The following is a 13316-nucleotide window of genomic DNA, read 5'->3' on the forward strand; positions in this document are numbered from 1 at the left end:
ACACCGGACCCGGACTTGTGAGGTCGAGAGTTGCCCCAGTGCAAAAACTTTACAAAACCCTCCCACACAGATTTCACTGTCATTGTCTGCTATGACAGGCAACCAACTTGCTACCATATTCTTTTGATAGACTGCAAATGAACAAAATTTCACAGACACCTAGTGCGGATAATGGACTGACTTCATGCAATACTTCTGATAATTGCATCATCCAAATCTTCATTTTCATTGTACCATTCAAGGTGATTGTTGATACCTTCAAATTTTTTATAATTCCTAAGTTATTGAAGTAGTGAAATCTTTCATTTCAACTCCCAACCAGTTCTAGCATCTCCAAGCCTGAATGCTTGAAACCTCAGTGAGCAAAACAATTCTAAATTGTCTTAATGCTTATTTCTTGACAACTATAGGGTGACAAAATTCACTGCTTTTTGAACAGAAACACACACAACTAATTCTAGTTAAAAACTGTTCACTCTAAGCAAACTATAGTGTCTAATGGCCACACGAGTTCACGTCATAGGCGCTAGCTAGAAACTGTTCAATAGCTTCCTATCCCAATTAAGAGGCATAATGTTCCAAATGAACAAATGGAATCATGGTTATTTTCTCAATTAGTTTCTGTTCCATAAAAGTTGTCCTGAATAAGTGGCTGCCATGATTATCTGATGGGCTAACTAACCAGAATCCACTGAATTAGTTTCTGGCACAGTAACGCAAACAGAAAAGTAAACCAACCATGGCTAATGAAAGGTAGTGGAATCATAAATCATATAAAGTTGCTAGAAAAGGCAGCGAAGGCTGAGAATTGGGAAAAGGTTAGAATTAAGCAAAAATATACTAAGAGATTGATTAAGAGAGCAAAAAGAAAAGCATTAGATTAATTTGAAGGAACATAGAAGCCGACAGTAAAACTCACACAATTATCCTAAAAATAGTGTAAGTTTCTTCTGGTAATAAACTATAGAATTTCTAATGGGGAGCACAAATGTCAGAACAAGCAAATTAAAAGTTCGGCTGTGTATTCATCAGAGTCACAGACAAGTGATCAGTATTCAAAATTAAAGCACAAGAATTGAAGAATAATGTCAGTTTAGCCCACCCACCCCATACAATCATTGATAGATAGGAAAGAGATTTGAAATGAATGAGTCGTAATTGGTAGTCATGGTGATCTAATGGGGTGCTGCAGGAAATGGTATGAAAATAATTACGATTAAGTTAGGAGGAGGAGAGAAAGAAAACAAGATAATTTATACAAGTTGATTTGATTGAATACAAGGTAGATGCAATATAATATGGATAAATGTGAAAAACTCTCAGATAACATTAAATCCTGATGGCTGAGTAAACAAAAGGAAGTAGTCACTGAAGTCAAATGTGTAGGTGTAGCAAGCAGCTTAGAACTCAAACGGCATGTTGGCCTATCCAGTCTCTCCTTACAGCTTGGGCTCTTCAGTCCTGGTAACATCCTTGTGAAACTTAATCGCATCCTTCCTATACCCAGGTGATCAGAATTGCACCCAAATTTCAAAGTGCAGTCTCACCAACATCATGTACCAAGACTTCCCAACCCCTAAACTCCATGCCCTGACTGATGAAGGAAGCATGCCAGATGTTTTCTTCATTCACCACCTTGTCTATCTATGTCGCCATTTTCACGGAATGATTATATGTATCTGTACCCTTAGATTAGGAGGATTGCCCGATTGTACGAGGGGACCACTCAATAGTCATAACAGTGACGTAAAAGCTCTTCTTGAGATTGGATGTATATGCATTCTGGCTTTTGTTGCTTCTGTCTGATGGTAGGGAGGAGAAGAAATGTCTGGGTAGTATGTTTGCTTTCACTGGAACCTAAGAGGCTGAGGAGTGTCATGAAAGAGGTTTATGACATTAGGAGGGCTATACATAGGGTAGATAGTATTTCTCCTGAGGCAGTGGATCCTAAAGCTAGATGGAACACGTTTAGGGTGAGAGGGCAGAAATATAAAGGAGATCTGAGGGGGTAAGTTTTTTCACACAGAGGCTGGTGGTTATCTGGAACGAGCTGCTTCAGGAGGTGATGGTGACAGAAAAAAAAATGACAATATTTTAAAAGACAATTGAGCTTGTACTTGGACAGGGATGGTGTAAAGGGATAGAGGCCTAATGCAGGCAAATATCATCAGTGTAGATAGGCATCATGGTCAGCATGGACAAATTGCTCCAAATAACCTGTTTCTGTACTATGTAAATCGGTGACCTAATATGAACTCCTGAGTTCTTGACACAAATGGCACATAATAGAAATATGTGGAGAGTGCAGGACCAGTGTTTAGATAAAGGATTAGCTATTACCAGGCAAACTGTTGTTTTAAGGTGTTTATTAAACTGACAAAGCCAAACTAAAGTCCACAATTGATGATCATTGGATTATTACTACTGGATACAGAACAATAGGTGTCAGCTCATTGATACGTTTCCTTTGTGCTTTTAGTGCTAAATTGCCTGGCTAGTTTCTATGCTCAATAAACCACTTAAGCTTATATTACATCTCTACACTATACAATTACCAACTGCTATGTGATAACCAAGCAACACACACAAAGTGCTGGAAGAAATGAGCAGGCCAGGCAGCCCCTTTGGAAAAGAGTACAGTCGGTGTTTTGAGTTGCGACCCTTTGGCAGGACTGGAGGAAGAAAGCTGAGGAGTAGATTTAAAAAGCAAGGGGAGGGGTCTTCCAGTGTCTGCAGATCTTCTCTTCCTTGTTATGTGATTACCACTGATAACACTAACCTTGTGCTGTTGAAAGGCTAGAAGACACATCTTCCTTCACCCTGCTGCTTTCCACATTGTAGGGCAGCCGAACACCTGAAAAATACTTTATACTATCTCTGGATCCACACCAGATTCTGAAACACACCTATCAAGCAGTCCGAGAGTCTTAGAGCACTATAGCAGAGAAATAGGCTCTTTGGCCAATTTTGTCTGTACCTAACTATTATTCTGCTTAGAATCTTTGATTCATACCTGGACCTTAGCGCCCCCATAGATCTTCCATCCATATCCTTATCCAATCTTCTCTTGGATTCTGAAACTGAACCCACTTTCGTCACTTCTGCCACTAGCTCATTCCACATGCTCACCACCCACTGAGTGAAGAAGTTCCCATAAGGTGGCAGCCGCCCCTTACTCAGCTCACCTCTCCTACGACACCTTTTCACTGGGACCCCGAAGTGGACCCAGCCTTCACGAAGCTGAAGAGGCGATTCATCTCCGCTCCCATCCTGGTCCAACCAGACCCTCTCGCCAATTCATTGTGGAAGTCGACGCCTCCAACTCTGGGGTGAGAGCGGTCCTCTCCCAATGCCCCGGCCCAGACCAAGAACTCCATCCCTGTGCCTTCTTTCCTCGCTGGCTATCCCCTGCCGAACAGAACTACAACGTAGGGAACCGGGAGTTACTGACCATCAAACTCACTTTGGAGGAGTGGAGACACTGGCTGGAGGGAGCAAAACATACATCCGTCATCTGGACTGATCACAAGAATCTTGCATACATCCAAACCGCCAAACGCCTGAATTCCCGCCAAGCCCATTGGGCGTCACTTTTTGGCCGTTTCAGATTTACACTCACCTATCGTCCAGGGTCCAAGAACGGGACGCCCGATGCTCTTTCCCATCTATACGTCTCTGAGGAGGGCTTTCCCAACCCCGAGACCATCCTTCCACCATCCTGTGTAGTGGCTGCCCTCACCTGGGAGATGGAATCCATAGTCAAAGAGGCCCAACGGACTCAACCTGACCCAGGCAATGGACCCTCCAATCACCTCTTCATGCCTGACTCTGTTCGGTCTCAGGTTCCCCAGTGGGGGCACACTTCTCGTTTCGCCTGCCATCCCAGAATCGATCGAACTCTGTCCCTTCTGAAGAGACGCTTCTGGTGGCCCTCTATGGACACCCGTTCCTTCATCTCTGCCTGTTCTGTTTGCGCCCACGGAAAAGCCTCCCACCGACCACCCGCTGGATTGCTTCGTCCCCTACCTGTCCCTAGCCACCTTGGTCTCACATTGCGCTGGATTTTGTTACCGGACTACCCCCTTCACATGGGAACACTGCTGTACTCACCGTGGTGGACTGCTTCTCCAAAGCTGTGCACTTCGTAGCCCTTCCCAAACTCCCTACAGCCCGTGAGACAGCTGAACTCTTTGTTCATCACGTCTTCTGCCTTCATGGTATTCCCTCTGACATTATTTCTGACCGGGGCCCCCAGTTCATCTCTCAAGTCTGGAGATCCTTTTGTCAAGCCCTTGGAGCCTCAGTAAACCTGTCTTCTGGCTTCCATCCGAAGACTAATGGTCAAACAGAATGATCAGACCAGGATTTGGAAGCAGCACTGCGCTGCATAACCGCCAACAACCCGTCATCCTGGAGCACCCATCTTGTTTGGGTCGAGTATGCCGACAACTTCCTGGTCAGCACCGCCACCGGAATGTCTCCCTTCGAATGCTCCCTTGGTTACCAACCCCCTCTGTTTCCCACACATGAAGAGGACATTGCTGTGCCTTCTGATCAGGCCCATTTCTGCCGGTGCCGCAAGATCTGGAAGGATGCATGTGCGGCCCTGCTCCACTCAGCCAACCGCAACCAGAGGATTGCTGATCGCCATCAAATTCCTGCACCAAATTATTGGCCTGGTCAGAAGGTTTGGCTATCGTCAAAAGACATCCCCCTCAAGAATGAACCCAAGAAACTCACCCCTCGTTACCGGGGACCACTCGAGATTGAGAGTGTCATCAACCCCTCGGTGGTCAGACTCAAATTGCCCAGATCCATGCACATTCATCCCACGTTCCATGTCTCCCAATTGAAACCCGTATCTGTCAGCCCTCTGCACCTACTTCCAAGCACCTTAAAATTATGCCCCCTCGTATCAGCCATTTGAGCCCTGGGAAAAAGCCTCTGGCTATCCACACGATCAATGCCTCTCATCATCTTATACACCTCTATCAAGTTACCCCTCATCCTCCATTGCTCCAAGGAGAAAAGGCCAAGTTCATTCACACTATTTCCTTAAGGCACACTCTCCAATCCAGGCAACATCCTTGTAAATCTCAATTGCAAGGTTTTGTACTTCAGGAGGACCAACCAGTGTAGGTCTTACACAATAAATAGTAGGGTACTGAGGGGATTAGTAGAACAAAGGGATCTGGGAATACAGGTGCATAATTCATTGAAAGTGCCGTCACAGGTAGATAGGATCGTAAAGAAAGCTTTTGGCATATTGGCCTTCATATATCAATGCATTAAGTGCAGAAGATGGAATGTTTTGTTGAAGTTGTATAAGATATTGGTGAAGCCTAATTTGGAGAAATATGTGGGCTTTTGTTCACCTACCCACAGGAAAGATGTAAACAAAGTTGGAAGAGTATAGAGAAAATTTATAAGGATGTTGCCAGGTCTGAAGGACCTGATTTATAAGGAATGACTGAATAGTTAGAACTGTATTCTTTAGAACATAGAAGATTCACAGGAGATTTGTTAGAGATCTGAAAAATTATGAGGGGTATAGATAGGTTAAATATAAGCAGGCATTTTCCACTGAGGTTGGGTGGGACTACAACCAGAGGTCATGGCTCTAGGGTGAAAGGCAAAGTTTAAGGGGGAAATGAGAGGAAACTTCTACACTCAGAGGGTTGTTACATACTTCAAGGAGATCTTGTGACTTTCTTGTGAGAATGATGCAATGGTCTTTTGGAAGTCACCTGATGTAATTTTCCCGCTGATGTGAGGTCACGTGATGACATGTTCACCACGGGTATAAAAGGGACGACCCCTGGTGACGCAGTTAGTTTTCCAGTTAGAATGTCAATGCAATACTCCACTCTGCTGCTTATTTGCATTATGACGCAGTTTTGATTTTAAACGGAGTTTTATGTTCTAATGTAAGGTACAGAAGTCTGAGCCGGCGGTTTGACCGATCACTGCCAGGTTTGTTAATGTACCTTTTCAGTAACATTGGAGAGTGAAGACGGGACCCTGAAGGAGACGTTCAACAGGTTTGGAAAGGATTGACCATTATTGAATTCGTTCAAGAAAGTGATCTGCATGAGATAGTCTCTGCTAAAAGTGGCAGAAAGGCTGCGCAGGATCTCTTATACGGAGGAAGGTCAGTGCCTTTAAAACTTCTATTTCCATCGTCGTAAATTCTGTGGACAAGGCAGAATCCGACTGGGAGAGGCAGTGACATCGTGTCTTTGAGGAGTTCGTTACTTCATGAAAGTCTCTCCTAATTTACTATATAAATCTCTTGGACTTTAAAATTTACCATTTGGGAAACTGTGTTTGAATTTATCACTTTAAGAACTAGTACTGAATAGCGGTTTACCGAATGGCCGCATAGCCGTTTACTTCCGGTTAGGGTTTTCATTTTTGTTTTCATTATTTATCAGGGTTTAATAAATATTTGTTTGTTTATAACTCCTGACTCAATATATTCATTGTTGCCAATCATGTGACAGGGGCAAGAGAGTGTGGAATGAGCTGTGAGTATTAGTGGTATATGCAAGCTTGATTTCAACGTTTAAGTGAAGTTTGAATAGGTATATGGACAGTAGGGTATGGAAGGCTATGGTTCCGGTGCAGGTCAATGGAGTAGGCAGTTTAAATGATTTTAGCATGGACTAGGTGAGCTGAAGGGCCTGTTTCTGTGCTGTACAACTCTATGACTCTATTCCTCTGGCAACTCACCTGTGACTAAGGACTTTTTAAATAGCTCTGTCAGGGCCCCTGCATTTTCTGCACCAGCCCCCCACAAGGTCTGAGCAGACACCAAATACTTTGCCTCTAGAATAGAGCCAATTTGGCTATGATTCACTTGCTCCACCATGCCACTCGATTGTGGCTGGAATGGAGCTCTGCACTTCACTTGCATGCCTGTTTGTTTGCACATGGCCTGACAGTCTTTACCAATCATGGAAGACTCTTGGTCGGCATGTACACAGTTGGGATGCCAGCATGTGGCAATATGGAGTTCTGGAATTCTGTGGTGGTTGCATCCTCACTACAAGAGGTCATGGAAACTAACCGTACACTATATATCCCTTACAGAGATCAGCTATCACAAGAATATCCTTATTAGGATTCCAGTAAGGTGGGTTGCCTTGGGATGCTGGAAATGGGCTATATAATAAAGTTGCCGCTAATTTGTCTTGTAGGAGATGGTGTATTTTTTAAGAAAAACATTTCTTTTGGGTTGCCTTCTGGAGAGATGGGGTTAGATTTAGCATTCGATTTAGCGTTGGCCACTTTTTGGCATTTTTCCGGGTTTTTTGTTGGGGGGTGATATTTTTGTTCTTATTTTTAATTTAGATTTTGTCTGTAAATGGGCTGACTTGAAACTACCAAAATATCCGAAATGTCTTAACTTGTGGTTCCTCTTTGAACTTTTTTTCCTCTTCTGAGGTCATGAGTTTGTATTCTGCTTTACCCTTTACATGCCTTATGTTCGATTTCAGTACTATGGATAAGATTACTAATTTGGTCTCCTGGAATACAAATGGTTTAAACCACCCGATTAAACAGAAGAAAATTTTTTAAGTATTCCAAAGGATGAATGCCCATATTATTTTTGCACAAGAAACTCATGTGCGGAAGGAGGATAATCAATGTTTTTTTAGGTTTTGGAAGAAACAACAGTACCATTCGAATTAACAGGCCAAAGTGAAAGGCGTTTCTATTTTTATAGATCCTTCAATTTCATTTGTGCATTATGAGACTATTTCAGATCTGAATGGTAGAATTTTGCTAATTACTGGTTTGTTATTTAACAAAAAGGTTGTTTTGGTTAATGTTTAAATTATAAATGTTGATTGGCCTGAATTTCTTGAACATCTCTAACTTAAATGATTATATGTTGATTATGGGTGGAGATTTTAGCTGCTGTTTAAATCCTTTGATGGATAGATCTATGTCTAATCAGGCACTTCCGAACATATCGGCTACTCTTATTAACTCTTTTATGGTGGAGTCTGGAACTTCAGAATTTTGGAGATTCTTACACACCAACGATAAAGAGTTCTCATTCTTTTCACATTTATATCATCATTATTCTAGAACTGATTGCTTTCTTATTGACTCTCGATTAATTCCACTTGTTGTTGACTGCAAATATGATTCCATTGCTGTTTCCGATCATGTGCCATTGAAACTATCTATTAAGTCAATAGGTACATCTTCTAGTACTAGACAATGGCGATTTAATACCACTTTGCTTCAGAACTTGGACTTCGTTAATTTTATTGAGGAACAGATTAATTTTTTTAATAACGAATTTTACAGAGGAAATTTCCGGCGGGCTACTATGGGAGACTTTTAAAGCATATATTCGTGGACAAATTATTTCATATTCTGCTGGATTGAAAAAGCAAACTAATAATGAAATACTTAAACTGATTGACAAGGTTAAAGAAATTGACAAGAAATATTCTATTGCTCCTAATCAGGAGCTTTATAAAGGGTGAGTCAAACTTCAAATAGAACATAGTCTATTACTATCAACTTTGATTGAAAATCAATTAATTAAAACTAGGAGTCAATTCTATATACATGGTGATAAAACTGGGAAACTACTGGCTAATCAACTGAAATCTGCTTCGGTTAAACACCAGATTAAGATTCGTAAAAACGATGGTACTCTGACAGTTGATCATGATGAGATAAACAAATCCTTTCAAGAATTTTATACTTCTTTATACCAATCAGAATTCCTGATAATTCCAATATAATGCACGAATTTTTAAAGAAATTGAATATTCAAAAATTACCACCCAATGAACATTTAAAATTAGATGTACCTATTACGGTAGAAGAAATAAAGAATGCTATTTCCTCGATGAATTCAGGTAAAGCACCTGGTCCAGACAGTTATACAGTAGAATTTAAAAAATCCTTTTCTACTGTATTTTCTTCTTGGTTATGTAGAATCTTTAAGGATGCAGTATCTATAGGTAAATTACCACAATATTTTTATCGAGCTTCTAATTCCCTAATTCTTAAAAAAGATAAGGATCCTACTGAATGTGCATCTTACAGGCCTGTATCTTTGCTGAAGGTGGATTCTAAGATTTTTTCTAAAATATTGGCAACAAGACTGGAGAATGTATTGCCTCAAATTATTTCTGTTGATCAGACTGGATTTGTTAAAAATTGTTACTCCTTCTTTAATATTAGGAGATTAATGAATATTGTTTATACTTCTTCACCTAGAACTCCAGAACGTGTCATCTCATTGGATGCTGAGAAAGCTTTTGATAGAGTCGAATGGTCATATCTGTTTAATACGCTTGTGATATTCAATTTTAGTCCGATATTTATATCTTGGATTAAATTGATATACCTTTGGCATCAGTATTTACCAATAACCAAAGATATCCCCTTTTTCAATTATTCCGTGGTACTAGGCAGGATTGCCCTTTTAGTCCATTATTATTCGATATTGCCCTGGAACTGTTAGCTATTGCTATTCGTCCCTCTCCTAATATACTTGGTATTACCCGTGGGATTGAGATACATAAATTATCACTATATACAGATGATTTCCTATTATATATTTCTAACTCTCAGAAATCCATTCCGGCAGTGTTATCTTTGCTTGCTCAGTTTAATAGTTTTTCTGGTTATAAATTGAATCTTAGCAAGCGTGAACTTTTTCCATTAAATATGCAGGCTCCCATTTATAGATGTTCACCTTTTAGATTGATTACTGACTATTTTACTTATTTGGGGGTTAAAATTGCTAAGAGGCATAAGGATTTATTCAAGCTCAATTTTTTACCATTAATTAGTCAGGTTAAACAATTGCCTACTAAATGGTCTCCATTGTCTCTATCACTGATTGGCCGAATCAATGCTATTAAGATAATTATTCTACCTAAATTTTTTTATTCCTAAATCTTCTTTTTAATACTATTGATTCTAAAATTTCCTCTTATATATGACAGAATAGAAATCCTAGGTTAAGTAAAAATTATCTACAGAAGTCCAAGAAATATGGTGGTTTAGCATTGCCAAATTTAAGATTCTATTATTGGGCAATTAATATTTGATATTTTATATTTTGGACACAAAATTGGGATATAATTCCAAGTCCACAATGGGCAAACCTAGAAAATTACTCTGTACAAGGGTTTTCATTAGTTTCTATTTTAAGATCTTCGCTGCCTTTTGTGTTTTCTAAATTGAATAAACAAATGATTAATCCAATAATTAAATACACATTACGAATATGGTTCCAATTTCGTAAATTTTTTGGTTTAAACAAATTTATATTATCAAGCCCTATTATATCTAATTTTTTTTCCAACCCTCTGTTACAGATCAAGCCTTTTTGATATGGAAAATGAAGGGTATAACATGTTTCTGTGACTTATTTTTGAATAACTGTTTCATGTCTTTTGAACAGTTGTCTAATAAATATAACTTGCCCAGATCCCATTTTTTTTAGATATTTACAAATAAGAAACTTTTTAAATACCATGCTGTCTACATTTCCGATTTCATACCCAACTGATATCACAGAAAATAAATTTAGGCTTAAATCCTTATCAGAAGGGATTAATAACAACTATTTATGATATAATTATGAAAATACAGCCAGGTATATCTGATAAAATTAAAAATGATTGGGAAAGGGAACTTCAACTTCACCTACCAACAGAGAAACGGGAGAAAAATTTTCAATTCGTTAGTTCTTCCTCTATATGTGCTAAACATACGCTGATACAAGTTAAGGTAGTGCATAGGGTCCACATGTCTAAAGATAAACTAGCTCATTTTTACTCCCATATAAATCCTATTTGTGACAGATGTCACTCTGAACTGACCTCTTTGACTCATATGTTCTGGTCCTGCCCTCTCTTGGAAAAATTTTGGACACATATCTTTGATATCATTTCAACAGCTTTGCGTTTTGATTTATAACCCCATCCTATTACGGCAATTTTTGGTTTGCCAAAGATGGAACATAGATGTTTATCCTCTTCAGCCTGTCGTATGATGCATTTGTTACATTAATGGCCAAAAGGTTCATTTTATTGAATTGGAAAGAGACCAATCCTCCTACTACATTTCAATGGTTTTCTCAAACTATATCATGTTTAAATTTAGAAAAACATCAGAAGTGTCATTTTTGATCCTTCGGTTAAATTTGAAGAGACTTGGAAGCCATTTATTCAACATTTTCATATGATGTAGTTTGACCTTTTCCAAATCCTTTTTATTAACTTAGAATATATGAATAGAGGAGTGGAGTTGACGACATTAATGAATGTATTCGATCTAATATATTGGTTCAGTCCAGTTTTGTTCTGTTTGGTTTTCTTTTTGTTTTTTAGGGGGGGTTTTCTTGGTGATTTTTTTTCTTTTTTTTTCTCTTCATGATTAATTACATCAAGAGTTTAGAAGTTTATAACACTTGTACTATTTGTAGTTTCTCTTGTATATGTTTATACCAATAATGTAATTCCGATCTCTTTATATCACTGTTGTTATTATGTTTATGAACTTGAAAACTATTAAAAAGATTAAAAAAGAAAGAAAGAAAGAAGGAAAGAAAGAAAGAAAGAAAGGAGATGGTCTTCTGCCTGGTCCTTTATTATTGTCCAGGCATGCTTTATAATTTTCAATGAATCGCTTACAATCCCTCAACATGTAAGGCCACTAGTATAACAATGGTGTCTTGTCCACCACCATGATTGTGTCCAAATCCTTGATAGTTGTCTTGACTCAGTGCTTCCTAATTGTGGGCAGGAGGTATTTGTTTTTTGCCTTTTTTTAGTGCTGCATTCCTAAACTATAACTTCACCATCAGCTTTATATTTATACCAAGTTGGAAATCCAGGCGAATTCTTAAAATATCACCCTGGTTATTTTGTTTTTTTTACTTAGTTACTAGCAAAACCCAGGCCTCCCCTCCCGTTGTAAGGTCAATTGTGGCAGCTTGCTTTGCTTGTTTATCAACTAGTTGATTGCCATATGCTGTGCAAGTAGCCTGCAGTATGTCCCGGGATGTTTAACAGCTGTACTAATGCATGAGTCAATAATAATTCATAAAAATTCTACCACGTGGACAGATATGGAAGTAGTTTACCTCTGTGCGTTCTCCATCTGGTTTTTGGCCAGATGGGAAGATCTCTATATACCGCATTCCCAACAATATTAGAGTCAGTACTAGTCCTGTTCTATTTTCTTGTTTAGACATAATTCTAGGGTTTTATCCACTGCAAATGGAGGTGTATGATTCCCATTCAGGATGCACTTGCAACTCATGTGATTCAAATTCAGTTTCTGACAAAAATTTTCCTTTTATAATTCCTGCCCCTGCCTATCCATCTTTCTGTATTTTCACTGCGGATCCATCACAATACCATATTTGAGAATAGTGCTTTAAAGGATGTTGTGCTACATTAGGTTGTGGAGAAGATGGTTCTGCGTCCATTATGGCTGGTGAGGATTGTAAGTCATTGCTCTCAGAATGTATAACCACTTTAAGGTGTCACCTTGTTTGCCATTTTCCATATTGATTTATGGTAGCTTGCCATTAACTTATTGGTAATTTGCTATCATTTTTCAAAGCCACAAACTCTGTATAATAATTGGATTGTCCCCTTGCAGTAGTCTCACTGAAATAAGTTTATGGAATGCCATTGTAAAATATTGTTCGAAGGCAATACATTTCTGTTCTGTTGGGTGAAATTAAATGAGGCATAGTGTATGAGGGCTTGTGTTCATTCTCCCTCATTATAGCAGATGGCTATGGCAGTTTTCGGAGAAACACAAATTCACAGAACAAGGAATTTTGTTCAGTCTCTTGTTCAGAGGTCTATTGCTTGGTGAGCTGTATTCATCAATTTCTTTTGTGCCTCATCAACTTTGGGGTAAAAACAACAGGCTTTTCATTTTTCAGTGTACATATGCCGTATAACAGTTGTGACAATTGAGCACAGTCAAGTATGAAACCTTTAGCATAATTCGACAGGCCTAGTGTTGATTATAAGTCTTTCAGGGGATTTTTTGACTAAATTCTGGGCTTAAATCACATCCCTGATAGGTAATTGTCATGCCTAGGAAATGTACTTCTGTATGACAGAATTGAGATTTTTTAATGTTAATCATACAGCCTCTGTCTGTTAACCTTTCAATGACAGTCTCAATCTGTGTTAAATGCTCATCCAGTGTGTCACTAGGCAGTATACATCATCAACATACTGTATGCTCAAATGTCTGGTATTTCTTGTAGAGTCTGAATGTCTCATACAGAAAATATATGTGGATTA

This window comes from Mobula hypostoma, chromosome 2 (assembly GCF_963921235.1).
Source record: "Mobula hypostoma chromosome 2, sMobHyp1.1, whole genome shotgun sequence".
In the NCBI taxonomy this organism is placed as follows: Eukaryota; Metazoa; Chordata; class Chondrichthyes; order Myliobatiformes; family Myliobatidae; genus Mobula; species Mobula hypostoma.